Genomic DNA, 10,030 nt, shown 5'->3' with positions numbered 1-10,030 from the left:
AATGTTTTAGTTACCAGTTTGAAACTCACTGAAGAATTTAATTGGTATAACTAATCTGTAATGCAGGTAAAAAGAATTTGGATGTGAAAAAAGTGTTATATTGCCATAGACAAATCATGGCGATTATCGGCAATTTTAACGCCTGTACCATCACTATCTGAAATTATTTATCAGAGTAATTGTCTTTATTTGATAAAACGGGGCAACAAAAAGTACCACTTTGTAAACTATTGTATCTAAAACTCGTATTAAATAAGCAAGTCATAAAACTAACATGAAGCATATATAACATCTTGAAACATGTTACCTTTCTCCATATACTCAAATAGTTTGTGTCTGTTAGGAAGTTTTTCTGCTTTCTTCCTAAATATCCTGCTTATTTATTTAAGCAATTTTTTTTTTTAAAGTAATAGATTTCCAGGTTTCAAAAGTTAGGACAACATAACGAAGTAAACGTTGAGAAATCTGGTCCCACCCTTACCCCATGCATCACGTTTCTTTCATATATATATTTTTTAATTGTTGTAGTTTAAGTGAAAGTTTACAATTCAAGTTAGTCTCTCATACAAAAATTTATGCATGCATTGTTATGTGACCCTAATTGCTCTCCTTATACTGTGACAGCACACTCCTCCTTTCCACCTCAGATTTCCCGTGTCCATTCAACCCGCTCCTGACCCTCTCTGCCTTCTCATCTCAGCTCCGGACAGAAGCTGCCCATTTAGTCTCGTGTCTACTTGAGCTGAGAAGCACACTCTTCAAGAGTATCATTTTACGTTCCACAGTCCAGTCCAATCTTTGTCTGAAGAGCTGGCCTCAGGAATCGTTTTAGTTCTGGGTTAACAGAGAGTCCAGGGACCATGCTTTCTGGGGTTCCTCTAGTCTCAATCAGACCATTGAGTCTGGTCTTTTTACTAGAATTTGAGTTCTGCATCCCACCCTTTCCCTGCTTCATCAGGGACTCTCTGTTGTATTCCCTGTCAGGGTGGTCATTGGTGGTAGCTGGGCACCACCCAGTTCCTCTGGTCTCAGACTGATGAAGTCTCTGGTCTACGTGGCCCTTTCTGTCTCTTGGGCTAATACTTTCCTTGTGTCTTTGGTGTTCTTTATTCTCTTTTACTCCAGGCAGATGGGACCAGTTGATGCATCTTAGATGGCTGCTTGCTAGCTTTTAAGACCCCAGACACCACTCACCAAAGTAGGACCATGCATCACATTTCTTCTCCGACTATAGGGAATCACCTTATTTTTCTGAATATAATTGCCGTGTTTGTTTTTATAGACACAAGTAAACACGCACATATTCTTATTTTCCAGTTTTTTTTTTTTTTTACACGCAAAATAGCATTACATAAAGTCTTACTTCTTATGTGTACCGTTGTTTTTAGCTGTTCGGCAGTCGTCCCGGACTCATGGGGTCCCTATGCACAAAAGAACAAAATGCTGCCCAGTCCTGCACCCTCCCCTTGATTGTTGTGGATTAGTCTGTTGTGATTTACAGGGTTTTCCTTAGCTGATATTTGAAAGTAGATCTCTATACGTCTCTTCCTAGTCTATCTTAGTCTGGAAGCTCACTGAAGCCTGTTCAGAGGTACAGCAATACTCACACCTCCACTAATAGACAAGTAGTGGCTGCACATGAGGTGCATTAGCTGGGAATGAAACCCGGGTCTCCTGCATGGAAGGCAAGAATTCTAGCCCTGAGCCACCAGTGCCCCTATATTATCTATCTATATCACATATATAGTATGGATACTATATACACTAATTTAGTCATTTAATAGATCATGGAGTGCCATTCATGTCATTTCATAGAGTTTCATAACTCATAGCTCCGTAGTTTTCTGTTGGATGCAGGATAGTTCATTTAAGGAGTTTCCTCCCCGCTTTTGTTGATGGACCCCTTCCCTTCATATTGAGAAGACAAATCTGAATCCCTTACCATAACTATAAGCCATGTACAATCTGTCGCTTTCTAGTTTTCTGATCTTATATTATGCCATTCTCCTCCGCATCCACTAAGCTCCAAGAACCTCAACATTCTTCCTGTTTTTTGAGCACCTTAAACCAGTGGTTTTCAATCCTGATTTGATGTTTACATTGCCTAGAAAGCTTTTAAATATACTAATGAGTAAATGTCTTATTTTAATCCTTTTAACTATACTAATGGATAAATGTTTTACAATGTTGAAATCAATTTGCTGATTTTGTGTATAAGAGTTGTATTTTTTTTTCTATTGCTGCTGTAACAAACACAAACTTAGTGGTCAACCTAACACAACACAAATTTATTGTTTTATAGTTCTGTAGGTCATAAGTCCAATATATATCTCACTGGGTTAAAATCAAGGTAACAGCAGGGTTTCATTCATTCTGGAGACTCTAGGGGAGGATCCATTTCCTTGACTTTTTCAGCTTCTAGAGACTACTCATATTCCTTGACCCCCTTGCTACATTTTCAAAGCCAGCAACATTGCATCTCTTTGACCATAGCCGAGAGAGATGTTCTTCATTTTTAATGAGCCATGTGATTAGATTGGGCAATCTCCACATCTCAGTGTCCTTAAATTTAGTCATATATGCAATATCTCTTTGCCAAGTAAGGTAACATATTCACAGAATCTGAAGGATAGACAGTGGGCATATTTGGGGAAGGGGGGTCCATTATTCTGCTTACCGTAAGAGTACTGCATTTACATTTCATATATGAGTTTGATTTGTATTTTTATTTTCTGTGCAGAGCAGATTTTAATATGTAGATTATGCTAGTTTATAAACACTAATTCTGATGACTTCCATCTTCTTTTTGATTATGTTTACCCAATAAGACTCATCCCTACTACTGAGTGTGCTTAGTGATTTTGGCTGGGGGTGGTGGTGGTGGTGATAATTTTTTTAAAAGCATTACATGGTCATTTATTTTAAAAATATATTTATGATTCCCAAACATAGACTGGACATAAATGCATTGCTGGGAATATGGAAAATCCTTGCCCTCAAGGAGGTGATATTCTTGTGGAAGATACAGTGATAGTAGAGGTCAAGGAGGTAATGGGAAGCAGTTCATTTAGAACTTTGTAGTTCATAGGAATAACCTTGTATTTAACTAAGTTAACATTGGAAGTTTTTGAGCAGACAAGTAAAATGATTTGATATAGTTTAAGAAGATAGTACTGGCTTCTCTGTGACCTTGCACTGAACGTTAAAAAAAAAATAAGAAGCATAGAGACTATTGCAAAACTTTAACATAAAAGAGGTAATAACTTAGGCCAGGGGGCTAGAACTAGAGTAGACAAGATATATTTAATTTTTAAGTATAGTTGGAAGGTAGAGCTGATAGTATTTCTGATGGGTTAAGTGTAGAGTATAAGAGAAGAAGAAGAGTCAAAGATGATTCCAAAATCTGGTCTGAGAAAATAGATAGAGTTGCCATCGGTTGAGATAGGGAAGATTGTGGAGCAAGTAGGTTTTAAAGGAGCTATCAGAAACTCAATTTTAGACATGTTAAGTTTGAGATCCTATTAGACATCCAAGTAGACAGGTTGACTAGGCAGTTAAATATATATATAAGTTTGGAGTTTGAGGAGAGGTCTAGAACAGCAAATATGAACTAGGGGCGCCAGCATATAGATGACCATAGTGACTTAATGGAATCATCCAAGGAATGAGTCTGGAATGAAGAAAGAAGATGTCTAAGGTCTGAGTCCTGAGAGCCTTAAATATTTGGAGATCAAGGAGAAAAAGAGAAACCAGTCAAAAGGACTGAGAAGTGGCAGTCAGAGAGATAAGTAGGCTTACTGGAAGCCAAGAAGAGCGTATTTTAAGGAAGAGAGAGTGACCATTTGTGTCATATGCTACTAAGTCAGATATGATAAGGAATGAGAATCAATTTCTGAATTTAGCACCATAGAGGTTTTTGTTGGGATTGATAACAAAAATTTCAGTGGAGATGTGAAGGTAAATCTTTATTTGAAGAAATTTTAAGAGATAATGGGTAAGAAAAAATGTTGACATTTTAGCAGAGAGGTGAAATTGCTCAAGCAATAAGTAGAAGCTAGGTAAAGCTGTGTTGGGCACAAGTAGAAGGATCAGCTTTAGCAAAGAGCATGCACAGTGTATTCACGGTAACAAGACAGAAGGTAGAGATTATGCGCACAGTTGTAGATAATGGGGAGAGGTGGTGGTATAAGTTCATTAGAGTCCTCTGCCAACTGCTTCTATTTTCCCAGTGAAATTATTGCCTGATTGTATTCTTTATTTGCATTAAAGTTATGTTCATTTTTATTTTTAGAAAGCTATTTATACTAACAAAATTTCAGATTTGTTATCATAGAATTGTATTTTGAATTTTCTTATAATTTTGACTCCTTTGTCTTTGTTACTGTATCATTGCTCTCATTACATGAATGCGTTTTCTCCATGTTTAAAATATTTATTAGCCTCATAGGAGGCTGCTTGTCAGAATTATTCAAAGCTGAGCCATCAAGACACAATTTTAAACCAAATGTCTTAGATTATCCAAGTTATCTCCAAATTTCATACATATCCTCAGAGTAAGATGTTGAGAACCAAACCCATCAAACCTGTTGCCATCGAGTCAATTCCAACTCAGAGCAACTCTACAGGACAGAGTAGAACTGCCCCATATGGTTTCCAAGGAACGACTGGTGGATTCAGAACTGCTGACCTTTTGGCTAACAGCCGAGTTCTTAAAAGACGTTAAGAAACATGACTGCATTTTTGCCTTCTGATTAAGTGCACCTGAAAAACAGTTGATCTCCAACTAGATGTAAAAATTAAAATCAAAATTGAAAAAAGCATATTAGATATTCTTAACATTTCCAGATCTTCTTTTCCAAATCAAGTCTTGTTTTAAAAATTCACCCCCTCCCCAGATGATTTAGATGTGCCACCTGGGTTGAGTCATCACTAGTGTATTTGGGGAAAGAGTCTGTTTCTGAGTCACTTTGTTTCTGAATGAGGTTTTACAGTCCTCTGGTTTGTTTTGATAAGTTTTGTTCTTCAGAATTTTTTTTTTCCTGAGAAATAATACTGTTCTGTAATATGCCAAAAACAACTTTACCATAAGAATAGATCTTAGGGCATGAGTCAGAGGAATTTCTTTACTCTTACCTTTCTCCTTGCTACTCTTGCCCCAAACACTTACCTACCTCTTCTTCACAAGGGGCGCTTTGAAATGGAAAGTCACTTACATACCAGCATATTTGCCAGCACTCACTTCCACACTGCAGTTGGTAAATGGAATTATGAGCACCTCTCATAGCCTATCAGTGCCTTAGAAGCCATCATCAAGAAGTCTTTGCCATGAATTAGGAAGTTAGCCTGGGATTAAGGAGCATTACCAATATCTACGTGTCCCTGTCCTTCACTACATGGTTCAAATCACTGACGAGTAGAAATGATCAGTCTGGGCATCACATCACAAATCAGGGACCTCAGGCATATTCCACTACAAAGCTCTTTCTTAGCACAAGGAATTCTATCTCTTCACGTATACTGGCCAAAGCATTACCACACTTCTCACCTAGAACAGTCAGAAGGCCCAGGGCAAATACACACACACACACAAACACACACACACACACACATACACACACATAAAGAACATCTCTGCTGTGATTTTGTTGGCATTTAATTCTCCTTGGGCCAAGGTTTACCTAGCCCAAGGACTGAGGGGATTAAGTTTAGAATAGGGCCAGCGTCCTTTTTATTAAGAAAAAATGTTTAAAATAAACCTAAATAATTAACCATCAATGTCTTATTTTTCTCAAAATTTGAAAATAGTGTTTTTATTATAATGTAGATGGGTCTCTTCAATTGTAGTTAATTTTTCTGTTGACTCTCTGGGCTTCCTCTTCACAATGGGGGCTTCAAAACAGAAAGGCACTTGCATACCACCATATTTGCCTAGCTGTGCTGTAATTGTCTTAAATGTGAACTGATGGAAGAAAAACAAACAATTAGAGACTTTGTCCTCAACCCCAGACAACAAAAAATGAGACCAGCAAAAGCAAAAATGACATTGACAGTAAAGCCATTACCTATTGCAAACTGAATGAGTGGACCCTTTGTGTTTGAAATGAGATATCCTATCACAAAATGTACTGAGGACGAAGCTGGTGCCTCCAGCTTAGGATTTGAAATGAAGTTTGGAGAAAATTTCAAATGATCACAGCTTTAACCCCTTCTATGATCTAGGCTACTTTAATGTTTACTATTTTTAGTTTTTATTCTTCAGGTAAAAAGTAAGAGTATGAAAAATGATTAAAAAGCTTATATTAAATATGTTAGCAAAACAGCTGAGCTCTTTCAAAGTATAAATTTTCAAAAGGCGTTGTTATTTTGCTTAGGCCCTGCATTTTAAATACTTGCCCACTTGACCCCTCCAAAACACATTCTAAGAGTTACCTTCTGTCTTAGTTATATAGTGCTGCTATAACAGAAATACCACAAGTGGTTAGTTGTAACAAACAGAAATTTATTCTCTCACAGTCTAGGAGGCTAGAAGTTTGAATTCAGTGCAGCAGCTCCAGGGAAAGGCTTTCTCTCTCTGTGGGCTCTGGAGGAAAGTACTTGTCATCAATCTTCCCTTGGTCTAGGAGCTTCTCCGTGCAGAACCTCTGCGTCCAAAGGACTTGCTCTGCTCCCAGTGCTGCTTTCTTGGTGTTATGAGGTTCCCCATATCTCTCTGCTCACTTCTCTCTTTTATACCCCAAAAGAGATTGACTTAAAACACAACCTAATCTTATAGATTGAGTCCTGTCTCATTAACATAACTGTCTCTAATCCTGCCTCATTAACATCACAGAGGTAGAATTTACAATACATAGGAAAATCACATCAGATGACAAAATGGAGGACAACCACACAATACTGGGTATCATGGCCTAGCCATGACACACATTTTTGGGGGACACAATTCAATCAATAACACCTTCCTTGACTAAAAGTTCTCAACACCGGCTGCATGTTAGAATTGCCTTAGGAGCATTACAAAAACACCTAGACCTTGTTTCCACTCCTAGAGATTCTTAATTAATTAGTCTGGCATGGGGCCTAGGCATCGTGTTTTACAAATTCTCCTCCAGGTGATTCTGATGTGTAGCCTGCCTTGGGAGTCACTATTACTTTGGGGAAAGAATCTGTTTTTGAGTTTATCCATATTTCAATTGCTCTCCACATGGCTCTAAACTAACTGTTGGGCCTCTGTTTATTTAATTGCTGATTGTTATCTTAAATTTCATGAGTAATATTTCTAAATGCCAAGGTTCCCTCAACAGAATGGTGGTGTGTAGAAAGACTACTTTCTCTGTTCTTTAGTCCCTAAAAAATAAAAGTGGGATTATTTGAGATATCTAAAGAAATTATACTGTAACATGAAGAACATATGGATTGTTTACAGAGGGAAAAAGAATGGATAAATTATTCAGTTAGGATATATTTATGAGTAAACTTGAGTTCCAAACTTTGCTTTTATGTGGTGACCCCATCTCCTTTTTGTAGCAGAGACATAGCCTTTTCCAAACTTCTAGAACATAAATATCTGCCCTGCTTTGGAAATGCTCTAGTCCCTATTCCCATGATTAATTATCTCCTAGGACCTATCCTCGTACTTCTGCCAGGGCATTTTACAGCACACAAGACTTCTCAGAGATATATTACCTCCTACTTAAATAATTCCTGAAAACCACCACAAATGCTATGATAAGAATAGGAGTAGCTGACTGCTCCTTTAGTGACAGAAACCCTTTCGGTTTTCTAACTCCAGGTCTTTGCACATTTCATCATAACACTTTACCTTGTCTTCTCTAGACGCTCTTTGAAATCTTCTGTTCAGCTGATTTATTTCATCATTTATTCCATTTACTTTAGCTACTCGGTGCTTTGAGCAAGTTTCAGAGTCTCTTCTGACATCCACTTTGGTCTTTCCTTCTTTCCTGTCTTTTGAATGACCTTTTACTTTCTTCATGTATGATGTCTTTGATGTCTTCCCACAAACCATCTTGTTTTCAGTCATTAGTGTTCAGTTTGTCAAATTTATTCTTTAGACAGTCTCTAAATTCAGGTGAGATGTACTCAAGAGTAGAGAAGCTCAATAGCATCAGTCAAGATGAAACCAGGGACCGACTGCAGGACAGACTACCAATTGCTCATGTGGGAGTTCAAGTTGAACCTGAAAAACATCAAACAAGTTCACGAGACCCAAAGTACAACCTTGAATCCATCCTGTCCTTATCATATTCCCCCTATTTAATTCAAAATCTAGTACCTAGAGAACAAGATGGATTATGAAGATGACAGTGAAATATCACAAACTCAGCTAAGTAGTAATTGTTGCTGCTATGTCAGATATGGTATATTTGGGAGAGCAGATTGACTCATCCTCAGGCATGATGCCATTGATCAGATGAAAACACTCTTTCATCTTCTTCAAGAGAGATGATAAGAAGAAGTTCACATTTATATGGGACAAACAAGAGAATACGTTCATCATCACACTCCAAAGCTATGATAGTTACTGTGCCTTCTGACTTAATATACTCAAAGGGCATTTGGACCATCTGGGTATTTCATAGAAAATAAAATTGATCCACTGTTTTGATGACATTAAGTTAGTTAAACCAGATGAGTAAGATGTGGTAAGTATGCTGGAGACCTCGATAAGACGCATATGCTCCAAACATGAAAGATAAACTCTATAAAGATTCAGGGGCCTCAAGTTTTTAGGGCTCCAGCAGTCTAGCGCATGCCACGAAAATCTTTCCAATGTAAAGGATAAAATAATCACATCCCACATTTTCCATTCCTCAGAAGGAAGTGAAACTCTCAAAGCCTTTTCAGGTTCTGGAAGCAGAGTATTTTATACTTCAGAATACTGCTCTGATTTATTTCCTGAGTGTCATGGAGGGCTTCTGAGTTTAACTTGTGCTCAGAACAGGAAAGGACTCTGCAGCCTGCACAGTCTGCAGTGCAAGTGGTACTAACACTTGGACAATATAACTAGCAGTCCTTGTGGTACTAGAACAGTATTTCTCAACTTCAGCGCTATTGACATTTTAAACCAGATAATTTGTTATTTGGGCTGTTCTCTACATTGTAGGATATTTAATAGCATCCTTGACACCTACTCACTATATACTAGTAGCAACCTCTCAAATTGTGACACTCAAATATGTCTCCAGACATGGCCAAAGGTCTCCTGGGGAGTGAGATCATCCCTCTTTAATAACCACAATATTAAAGGTATCTGGGGTGAAGAAAGACATCATGTGGGTTTAGGGCAAACTACGTAATCAAATCATAACATAGAACCTGAGACTGGGGACAAGGATGTGCCATCTGCACAAGAACTCTATACACGATTCAAAACAAAGAAAAATAAAACAGGTCCTCGTATAGTACTAGCCCTGGTAAAGATTAAACATCTAACCATGAAACAGCAAGTCACCGTGCACCCAAAGCTATCCCTTACTAACTGGATTCTGTCAAATCCAGGAAATCATAAGATTCATGGAAGTGCCATGTGTAGGATCAGGTTATTCAAAGAAAAGCAATCCAAAGAAAGGAGTCTTTTAAACAAATGGTAATAAAACAAATGGCCATCCAAATAACCAGATCAGGTTATTCAAAAAAAATGAATGCATAAATAAGTTAATGCAATTAAATACGACCCAGCATAAATGAACTATTCTTATGTACAACAACATGGCTGAATCTCAGAACAGTTATACCTAGTAAAAAGGGCCAGACACAAATGAAAACTGCAAAATGCTTGTTGAAAAAATAAAAGAGGAAGGATATTGTTTGTTTTTAATGGAGAGGTAAACTATGGTCACGGTTTAGAAGAATCAATATTGTTAAGGTGTCAATTCTTTCAAAATAGATCTACAGATACCTAATCCAAATAAAAATATCAGCAGATATTTTTTTGAATACATCAACAAGCTGATTCTAAAATTTAAATGTAAAGGTAAAGCAGCTAGAATAACTAAAACAATTTTGGGAAAAA

The sequence above is a fragment of the Trichechus manatus genome, unplaced genomic scaffold (assembly GCF_000243295.1).
Source record: "Trichechus manatus latirostris isolate Lorelei unplaced genomic scaffold, TriManLat1.0 scaffold00274, whole genome shotgun sequence".
In the NCBI taxonomy this organism is placed as follows: Eukaryota; Metazoa; Chordata; class Mammalia; order Sirenia; family Trichechidae; genus Trichechus; species Trichechus manatus.
This window is presented reverse-complemented; position numbering follows the sequence as displayed.